Consider the following 9,657-nt stretch of genomic DNA (forward strand, 5'->3'; position numbering starts at 1 on the left):
ACTCAAAAGTTCCCACGAGAAGCTTTGTTCCTGTGACATATGTTGATGCTTTGGTGAGAACGTGTGGCAAAATTATTCCTTCCTCAAAGCCTGGCTCAAATATTGTCTATTTAAAGGAAATTCTCCAGCTCCCCAGACTGAATTAATCCTTTTTGCCTTGTGTTTTGGACAAATACCTGATTAGGCACTTACTATCATACCATAACTGAATTGTCATTGACCAGGAATTTTGTGAAGTAAAAAACAATGTCTTATGCATATTTGTATACTAAACAGTTCAGAGTAGGTGTTCCCTAAATATCTATTGAATTAATTATACTTAGTTATTTATGGTGCCACTTAATTAATGGTGCCACTAACCATGAGCCCACTTAATCTTAGAGCAGCCCTATGAGCTAGGTACTATTATTGTCCCTATTTTTTGGACAGGAATACTGAGGTCTATGGAATAAAAGAAATTAAGTAACTTTCTGAGATCATACAGTTAGAAAGTGGCAGGACTACAATTTGAATCTAGATCTTACCATCTTGAGTGCTGAGCCCTTAACTGGTTAGTTCCAGGTTCTCATGCCCATTCACATGGAGCTTTTTCCTCCAGGTGATAAATACCTATTTCCAGAAGCTGTCCAGTCCAGCCTGCCAAGAGAAGTGAGAGGGAGCTGGGGAGTTGTGAGCTGAGTGGAACAGAAGAGTCTGAAAAAGACTGATTGCTTCTATATGAAGAGGCAAATGACTTCTACTCCTCCCAAGTGCCTCTCCCTAAGCAGCCTCATGGCTCAGCCACATATGAGGTTGTGGCATGTTGGAAAGCCTTTGAGAAATGGTATCTATTCTTTTGAAGTTGACCTTTTCCAGGGTCCATGAGCCAGCTGACCTTTGTATGCCCCCTCACCTGCAGTGGCTGAGAACTAACTCTTCAGTAAGCATTCCTCGCCTGTTGCTACATCAAGTAAATGGAAGTTGCCAGAGTGCGATTGGGACCAGGAGTTAGGTCTCCAGAAGGGAGATTCTACATGGAGAAATACCAGTGATAATTTCAGTGGGACTGGAACTATGGAGGCACATATAATGGATATGGAGCTTCTGGGTCAGGAAGTGACAAAGAAGGGGCATGTGCTGAAAGTCCTCGGAGCAGGTCACATAACTGTCTGGGCCTCAGGATCACCATGACATGTCCCTTAACCCAGCTTCCTGGTTAAGTTCAAGCAAAAACCCATGGCTCCTACCCATGGCTCTCCAGTCTTTGGACCGGAAGGGGCTTTAGAGATTATCTAATCTAGCAAATATGTAATATTCATCTTCCCACTCCACAGCCCTGTGCCCAGAGCAATGGCAGACATCAGTAATTGATGGCAGTATTCTCTCTGAAAAGGCCTAGGTGCAGCCTCAGAATCCTTTAATAATTAGTGGTCTGTGCAATCATGGAGTTGTCCATAGATGCCAACCAAGACCTTTAAATTTTAGTTTAGTTTTCTCCACATGGTTCCTTCTTAGGAAGGAATAGGAGGCTTGGGGAATCCTTCCTGGGTAATAGAGAGTTTTGTGTCTTTGTTGGATATCACTCACGGTAACCTGAGGTCTTGGAAAGAATACTAGATCAAAGATATGAAGTCAGGACCTAGCCTTGATGTTGTTGCAAAGGAGTTGAGTGATCTCAGGCAAGGCATAACCTCTCAGGATCTGTTTGCCACATCTGTAAAAGTAAGGGCTTGAGAGTAGTGCATGATTGCCATGGACCCTCTTTTAGTAGTATGGCTATGTTGAGATATGGCATGCCCTTCTCCTAGGGGGCAGTGTCTATATGCCCTACATCACCGAGGGCAAATGTGACAATCACACTTCCACTCCCCACTCCCTTGCCTGTAGCTTCTGCTGGCAATATGGACCCTGTGTAGACTTGGTTTTAGAGTCCTTTTCATCCTTTTTGGCAGGAGGTATCCAGGCAGCCCCTACCAATTGATCGAGGTTTGTAAGGAAAATAAAAACCATTTCCCATCTATTGTGGGCTGAGTTGTGTCTTTCCAAAACTTAATGTTGAAATTCCAATCCCTAGTACCTCAGAATGGGACTATATTTGGAGACAGGGTCTTTACGGAGGTAGTTAAATTAAAATCAGGTCATTAGGGTAAGTCCTAATTCAATATGACTGGTGTCTTTATAAGAAGAGGAAACTTGGACAGAACAATGTACAGAGGGTAGATGATGGGAAGACATAGGAGAAAATGGTCATCTGCAAGCCAAGGAGAGAGACCTGGAACAGATCCCTCCCTCATGGCCTTCAGAAGAGAGTCACCCTGCTGACATCTTGATCTTGGACTTCTAGCCTCCAGAACCATAAGCCAATGAATCTCTGTTGTTAAAGTCACCCACTTAAGGGTATTGTGTTATGGCAGCCCTAGCAGACTCATACACCATCCTTGCCTACATGGAATCTGGCAGGAGAGAAGCAAACAAAAATACAAAATAATTAGAGTAGCTTATTTTGTCCTCATTCCCATTGTAGAAGCCTGGCCTTGAAGATCTGGTGAGTTTGGGGTTTATTGTCAAGGAGCTAGAAAAGTAGAATGTGGAAAGCTATTCTCCTACTTCTATGGGCTTGGGTAAGCTTGAACTTCTCTGAACTTCATTTCCTCATCTGTAGATGGAGATCTAGATTGAAGCAGATGTTTTCAAACTCCTTCACAAGCATCAAAATTCTTTATTCAAACAAAATTTAGGCAGACATTTAATAGGTAAAACCTAAATAAAAATGAAGTTTTTGTGATAGAGGTAGAAATGTTGGGGAGGGGAGTGTCTTAGACCTGTCTCCTCTCTAGTCCCTAGACTCTTAGCACAGCTAGAATTACAAAGACCCCATCCCAAGTCAGACATTCTGCACATCTCAGAGTCTAACATCTGAGTCCATTGGATTGTGGGACACTTGAGAGAGGAGCTGTCTCTTAATTAACTTAGCATAATGCCAGGTATACAGCAGGCACTCAAACACATGTTAAAGGAAGGAAGGAGGAAGAAACAATTGGAAAACAAAAGAAAGAATAGCAGATGTTGCCACAGAATTCCAGAGGTGGCTTGAGTAGTTCTGTAGATAGATCTTTAAGACATTCTATTTTGTTTGCTTAGGAGAAGTCTCCTGGAGTTCCCTAGCATCGGACAGAGCCTGTTGATTTACCTAGAACTTCCTTGCCTTTTCTAGGAACAAAGGCCACAAACTGAAACTAAATCAGGCACTGGAGAAATAGGGGTGGTTGGAAATGGACTAAAATCTCCAACAAAGCCATGAGTTAAACCGTTATTTCAGACCAGTTGGGGTTTGACTGGCTGAGGGTTAGAAAGAAAAGCTGGGAGCCTGGAAGCCTGGGGCTGGGAGGTTGGTTGTCTTCTCAGCTCCTAGCATTTCACCTGCTAGATGGCGCTGTCCTCTAAGGAAAGACGCCGGCTCTGCTCCACCAGGACTCAGTCCAGGAAACAGGAACAACTGAAGTTGAAAAGAATTGATGGGCAAGAGGTAGAGGGGCTGGAACACAACCCTTTCCCCCGCAGCAACATCTCCTTTTGTGGTGGTTCTGGTTTCCTTTACAGTTCTTATTTTGCAGTGTGGGGGTTTCACACACAACATCTGAACAGTCACAGGGTCTTTTGCTCCTAACAAAAGTGAATAAGTGTGTGTGTGTGTGTGTGTGTGTGTGTGTGTGTGTGTGTGTGCGCATTGTGAGGAGGGCAGGGATGGTCACCGAGGTTCCGCCCCAAGGCTGCAACTTACAAATGACATGTCCCAGCCCTGGTCTTCGACCTTGACTTAAATGAGATCAGTTGGAAAAAAACCAATCCTTTCTTCATTCTGTTCACCAAGCTGGACCCCTCGGATTCCTGGTGGCTTTCTTTACTCTGAATCCTTCTCACTTAGCTCCAATCTGCAGGGGCAAACTGCATGTGGGGACTGAGACTCCCTTTCCCGGGGCAATGTTAGTGTTAGACTGACGGGCTGGCTCCATCCGGGTCTGCATGTGAAATCAGGGCCGCAGCCTGCAACTACTCCCACTCTATCAGCAGCCAGAAGGAAGGAAAACAAAGATAAGGGGGGGGGGTGGGATGGAAACAAGGAGGGGACCCAAGAGGAGGGAGGGGAGGGCTGAGGAAAGACAGGAGACAAGGGAACAAAGACTAGAGGTGAAGGGTGAAGGGGGTGGGGAAAGGCAAGAGGAACAGGAGGGACCAGGTGTCCAGAAAGAAAAGGAAGGGCTGTATAGAGGACCTGTGGTGGAGGAGAGAGGATGGACCAATGGGGGACAGGGGAAGACAAGGAAGCTGGAATGGTGCTTTCAAGTCTGTGCGAAAGCCGGGAAACTGCATAGGCAGGGGAAAGAGGCTGTGCCAGGCAAACAGGAAAACAGAGGGAGAGGAAGTCTAGTAATTAGAGAAAACCTGACCAAGGGCCTGAAAGAAGGGGAAAACCTCTGCTGTGGGGACACTGAAGAAGGGCAAAGCAGCAGACAGTGGCAAGGAAGCTTTGAAACAGGAGGGTGGAAGCAAGGAAGGCAGAGAGCAGAGCAGCGAGAACCTGGAACAAGGGAAACACAGCACAAGCAAGAGCGAGGGAACGGGGAAGGAACCATTAAAAGAATACTTACCTTACAGTCATAAAAACTGGAATGTGTGTGTTTTGGCCTGCGGCCATTGTCCAGGAAACACAGTGTGGCTTTTAAGCAAATTGTGGAGTGGTTGGTCCACATGTTAGTAGCTTGCCCTGGTCTGCTGCTTTGAAATGCAGCTGCTCTGAGCTGCCCGCTTGGCGGCTGGCAGGCTGCTATTGGGGACATCAGATGGAATCGGCTGTCTGTACCCAGGGTCATTCCTGCTCGATTTATGGTGCTCTAAGTTCAGAGGCACCAGCTTCTCTTCTAGGACGACTGCTTCCCTTTGGGGGCTAAGAGTTGAGATGTGTATCATGCCGGTGACCTGCTTGCTGTCTCCTGAGTCAGTGGTTCCTTTGAGGATGTTTCTTGGTGGGACTGGCTCTGGGAGGGCAAAGAGGGAAACACGTTAAAGGCAATGCAGGATGGATGTTAAGGGAAGGGTCCCTGGAATCTGACAGCCATAATTCGGCTCCTAGTTTTCCCATTTTACTGTGTAAACCAGCATATATGTTTTAGTCTCTCTGAGCCTCAGCTACTTATCTGTACAATTGGGCTCACACCGATCTCACAGGGTTCTAATGACACCTAAAGGAGATGATCTGTGCAGCTGACAGAGTGGCTAGCTCATATTAATGCTCACTAACTGCTAGATGTTCTTCTTTGTATTATTATTCAAGACCAGATAATGCTGTGTGTGTGTGTGTCTGTGTGTGTGTGTGCACACGCGCACACACATGCGAGCATGTGTTTTGGGGAATCAGTCCTTGAATGCAGAGTAAGGGTCTTAGATTTGCAGGTGTTTTATATATTTATTTATTTTTAAAATATTTTATCTACTTATTTGACAGAGAGAGAGAGACAGCAGGGGGAGCGGCAGAGGGAGGGGGGAGAAGCAGGCTCTCCAATGAGCAGGAAGTCCGATGTGGGGCTCGATCCCACGACCCTGGGATCAAGACCTGAGCCGAAGGCAGATGCTTAACCGACTGAGCCACTGAGGTGTTCCTGAAGGTGTATTAGCAAAGGAATGATTGTAAAGATAGATCCCGCAGTGACATGTGTGCTGCGTAGGGAAGTATGGGAGTCCATTTTGGTAACCAAAGCATGCATGAGATGGTAAGAAACTGGACTAGGGATTGGGGGGGGGGCTGAAAAAAATATAAAGCATTTTGAGAGGCAGTGTGGACCTGAAGATCTTTATGATGGACAGGTGGTGGGAAAGGGACATTCTAAACATGACTCCAAGGTCTGTGGGCCTAGAACAAGTTCAGAGGGAGCTCTCAAGCTAAGAGTTTTTTAAAAGATTGTAAAAAACAAAAATGAAAACAAAGAACATGTGACAAAGACCATATGTAGTCTGCAAAGCCAAAGATATTTACTATCAGGCCCTTTATAGAGTTACCCCACCCCTGGCCTACCTAAGGTATCAGAAGAAGGCTCTGCTCCCAAACTGGGAAGCCTGGAGGGGTTTCATACAGAGTGCAATGTCCCCAGAAAATTAGAGCATTGGGACTAAAGCAGGAGTGAGGTTTGTGTGAAGAATAGACCAATGTAAGAGTCACATATGCATTCCATAAATATTTTTTGAATGTGGGCTCAGAAGATAGAGCTGGTTGAATCCCGGCTCTAACTGCCTACCTGTGACCCTCACTAGGTTTTCAACTTCTGTGCATATCAGTTTCCCCACTTGTGAAATGGAGATAATAACTCTGCTTACTTCCCGGAATTGTTTTTAGAGGGTTAAACGTGATAAGACATGTAAAGCATTAAAACAGTGTCTGGTGCACAACCCACAAGAAACACTAGATTTTGCTGTTATTGAGAACATAGAGGCCCAGAGACGGAAATGAACATGGCATATGCTGAAACAACAGTGAGGTGGTGGATTGGTTTGGTAAATAACAGTAAGTGAGTATCACTTGTAATTATTACCATCAATATTATGACTTTATTGCTGTCATTGGAACTTGGGGTCTGGTCTTGGGACCCCAGTGTTCTCCGTAAAGGATGAGGTTTAGCTAAGATCCCTTCCAACTCTGTCTTTTTTATTTTTTTGTCAATTTTTCCCTCCTTCTTCATTTCCCTTCCTCTCTTCCCTCTATGCGGAACATGCTTAATTCTCTTTGACATTTCTGACAGCAGGGTCATTTCTTCCCCATTCTCTTTAAAAATCCTGATCATGTAAGAACTGGTTCTATTTTTCCCTTCACCATTCCCAGTGATCTCTTCCTTTTGCAGCCCCTCCCCCTCCAGGCGCTTCCAACAAAAGAGTCAGGTCATTTTTCATGCGGTATCAGCTGAGTGTCAGCCTCCAAAGCCTTCGTCCTTGTTTCTCTGAGTGTCGGAAGTTCTCTGTCTTCCCACTAGGACTTTCTGAGAGCATGGAGTGGATCCCAGAATTTCTAATCCTTCCTGCTGCAACCGAGCCTCTTCCCACACTTTGTCTGAGAAAAAATGATTGGGGGAAAGAAAAAGCCAGCGGAGGAGCAAGGCACGCAGCCCTGGCGGGCTCAGGCTGGGGTCTGTGCTGGTGGACAAGCTGCGCCCTGCCTGTTACTCACGGCTGCCTTGAGAGGCCAGTCAGGGGAGAAAGATTAGGGTCATCAAGATAAGGCAGAGAATATTCAAACTGGAAGCAAGAAGGGGCTGTTTTTCCAATAGTAAGTAATCAGGGAACAGGAGGATGTAATTTGCAGATTAGGAAAGTGAACAAAGAACATAAAATTAACTTTATAGCAAAGAGGAGCACAGTCTGTTTGAAGAAATAAACCTCCATAAAGCATTATTGTTGATAAAATCAGACTGTTGATTTAAACTAAGTAGGAAATATGACCAAATCAGGGAGACGATGGGGGCTCAGTGGAAGTTGAAGTTGAAACTTCAGGCAGGGATGGAGGGCTGGGATGGAGGGGCCTGATGGGGCGTCCCCGCGCTGGGGGAGAAATGTAGGACCAAAGCAAGAATGCGTGTGCTAAGGGCATCGATAGGAGGGACGTGCCATACCAGGATGCCTCAGCCACCTTCACTTAGGGATTGTCTTTATTTGAAAAGTGGCATTGATTTCCAAGAATTGGTAAATAACAAATATGCTCTTGCACCCATGCCGTCCCCCCTCCCCCCTCCTGTTTTAATTCTCAATACCCACAAAAGCTCATCTGAAACACCAGCAACTCCCTGTTTGAACACTAGTAGTGACCTTCATACCAAAGCAGAAGAGTCCCAAAGCAATCCTGAGGTGATTAGAACAGGGCTTCTGTCCCCTTTTATCAGAGATAGGTTGACAAGACTAGGATAACACTCCAGCAGTGGGTAGTGAGAACTCCAGCTCTGTGCTGGGAGCTGCCCTTTATTTTTTGTTTTCCCATGCCAAGTCTTCTTGTCCCCACATTGCCTAGCATGCGAGACAGATTTATTGTTTTTGCTGCTTTGACCTGCTGAGGCAGGTCTTCCCAAGACAGGTTCGGGGAAGCATCCCTGTTTAGTAGTGTACTCAGAAGTCTCCATTTGCCCCTCCCACTCCATTTTTCTCCCTTTTCTATCTTGCTCTGAGCCCTGGAAGCTGCATCTTGGAAACCCCTCATCTTCTGGCTTTCTGTAGAGTATAGTTTATGGGAGGCCCTAGTAGAACACAAGTAGACTAAAAGAGAGAGAGAGGGCAGAGCCTTATGGCCTAGATTCCCTCCCTGCCAGGCTGCAGGCTGGAAGTGCGTTTCTCTACCAAAGGTCAGAGTGAGTTCAGGGCCCTGGCCTTGTCCATTCAGGCACAGGGTATTCACAGTCCCCTTATAGCTGCTAAACTTGGATTGCTTCACCATCCTTTGTTGGCTTCGTTTAAATGTATCCTTGCATTTAACAGTCCCTTCGTTAAGCTCTCTTCTAATGCCCCCATTTGAGTGTGCCATTTTTGTAGGACCTTGGAGGATAGAAGTAATGAGAGCTCCTACTTGGAAATCAGAAGGCATGGGTCACAGCTGAGAGCCTATTAGAAGTTGACCATGTGACCTGGCAAGTTGCTTCTGCTTGTTGGCCTTAGTTTCTTCATCTGTGAAATGGAGATGATGGTGAGACCATCTTTCAGTTAAAGCATGCTATAATTCTGTTTCCACTAGGGTGTAGTGGGCAGGGTTTGGAGGAAAATTAACATAATTTTGAATCCTCGTTTTTATACTTCCTAAATGTGTGGCCGTGGCCAAGTCTCTTGATCTCTTTGAATCTTGGTTTGCATCTTCAGTAAAACATGGAAGATAACCCTTTCCTTGAAGTTGAGGGGGTGCCTCCTTTGGCAGCACATATATTAAACTTGGAATGATACAGAGGAGATTAGCATGGGCCCTGTGCAAGGATGACATGCAAGTTGAGGGGGAGGATTAAATAAAATTGCATGTTTGAAAGCAGCTAGAACAGTGCTCATTACATGGGAGGCATTCAATTCACATTAGAACCTTTCTCTTCTTTACCGGCTTTCTTGAAGGGAAATGGAAGAAGCTACTAATTAAGTTTCTTTCACTCACAGCTTTGTCCACATCTAGACCTATCTGTGGCAGGTCATGCACTTAAATACTGAAACTTACAGCAACAATTTTACGAGTCTCACTCCATATACTTTTTTAAAAGTCTTTACAAAATCACTTATGGCAAGTTTGGAAGTGTACAGGACTATGGGTTGGGTTGAGCAAGAGCTCTTTTTGGCTTCAAATCTAGGTATGAATGATTACCATGAAAAATTAGAGGCCCAATCCTTCACTTATGATGGTGACTTTTGCATAAGGAAGAAAGGTAAGGTCCCTGAAATGTGTCAGCTGTACCAGAGAACTCTGAGCCGTGAAAAAAATCCTTGTCCTGGTCAGAAGGCTAGGTAGCCATGTGGCTTAGTACCTGGGGCCTGCTCCTTCTGGTTCCCTCCCTCCAGCTAACCACAGACCTGCCCTTCTTTTGAAGGAATGGCTCCAGGGAGAAATCTTCAAGGACAAAGAGATTGGAAGGAATAAATGAACTAGAATCTGTGAGCTAAGATGTAAGCAAAAAT

General features: G+C 45.3%; 1 non-coding gene across 1 annotated transcript; it reads left to right on the forward strand.

The window, feature by feature from the left end:
* Nucleotides 1–8,901: 8,901 nt before the first annotated feature.
* On the forward strand, nt 8,902–9,010 carry LOC113264162 (U6 spliceosomal RNA). Its single transcript, XR_003319566.1, has one exon. It is a non-coding gene; the product is annotated as a U6 spliceosomal RNA (small nuclear RNA).
* Nucleotides 9,011–9,657: the final 647 nt, after the last annotated feature.

Source organism: Ursus arctos, unplaced genomic scaffold (assembly GCF_023065955.2).
Source record: "Ursus arctos isolate Adak ecotype North America unplaced genomic scaffold, UrsArc2.0 scaffold_15, whole genome shotgun sequence".
Taxonomy (NCBI): domain Eukaryota; kingdom Metazoa; phylum Chordata; class Mammalia; order Carnivora; family Ursidae; genus Ursus; species Ursus arctos.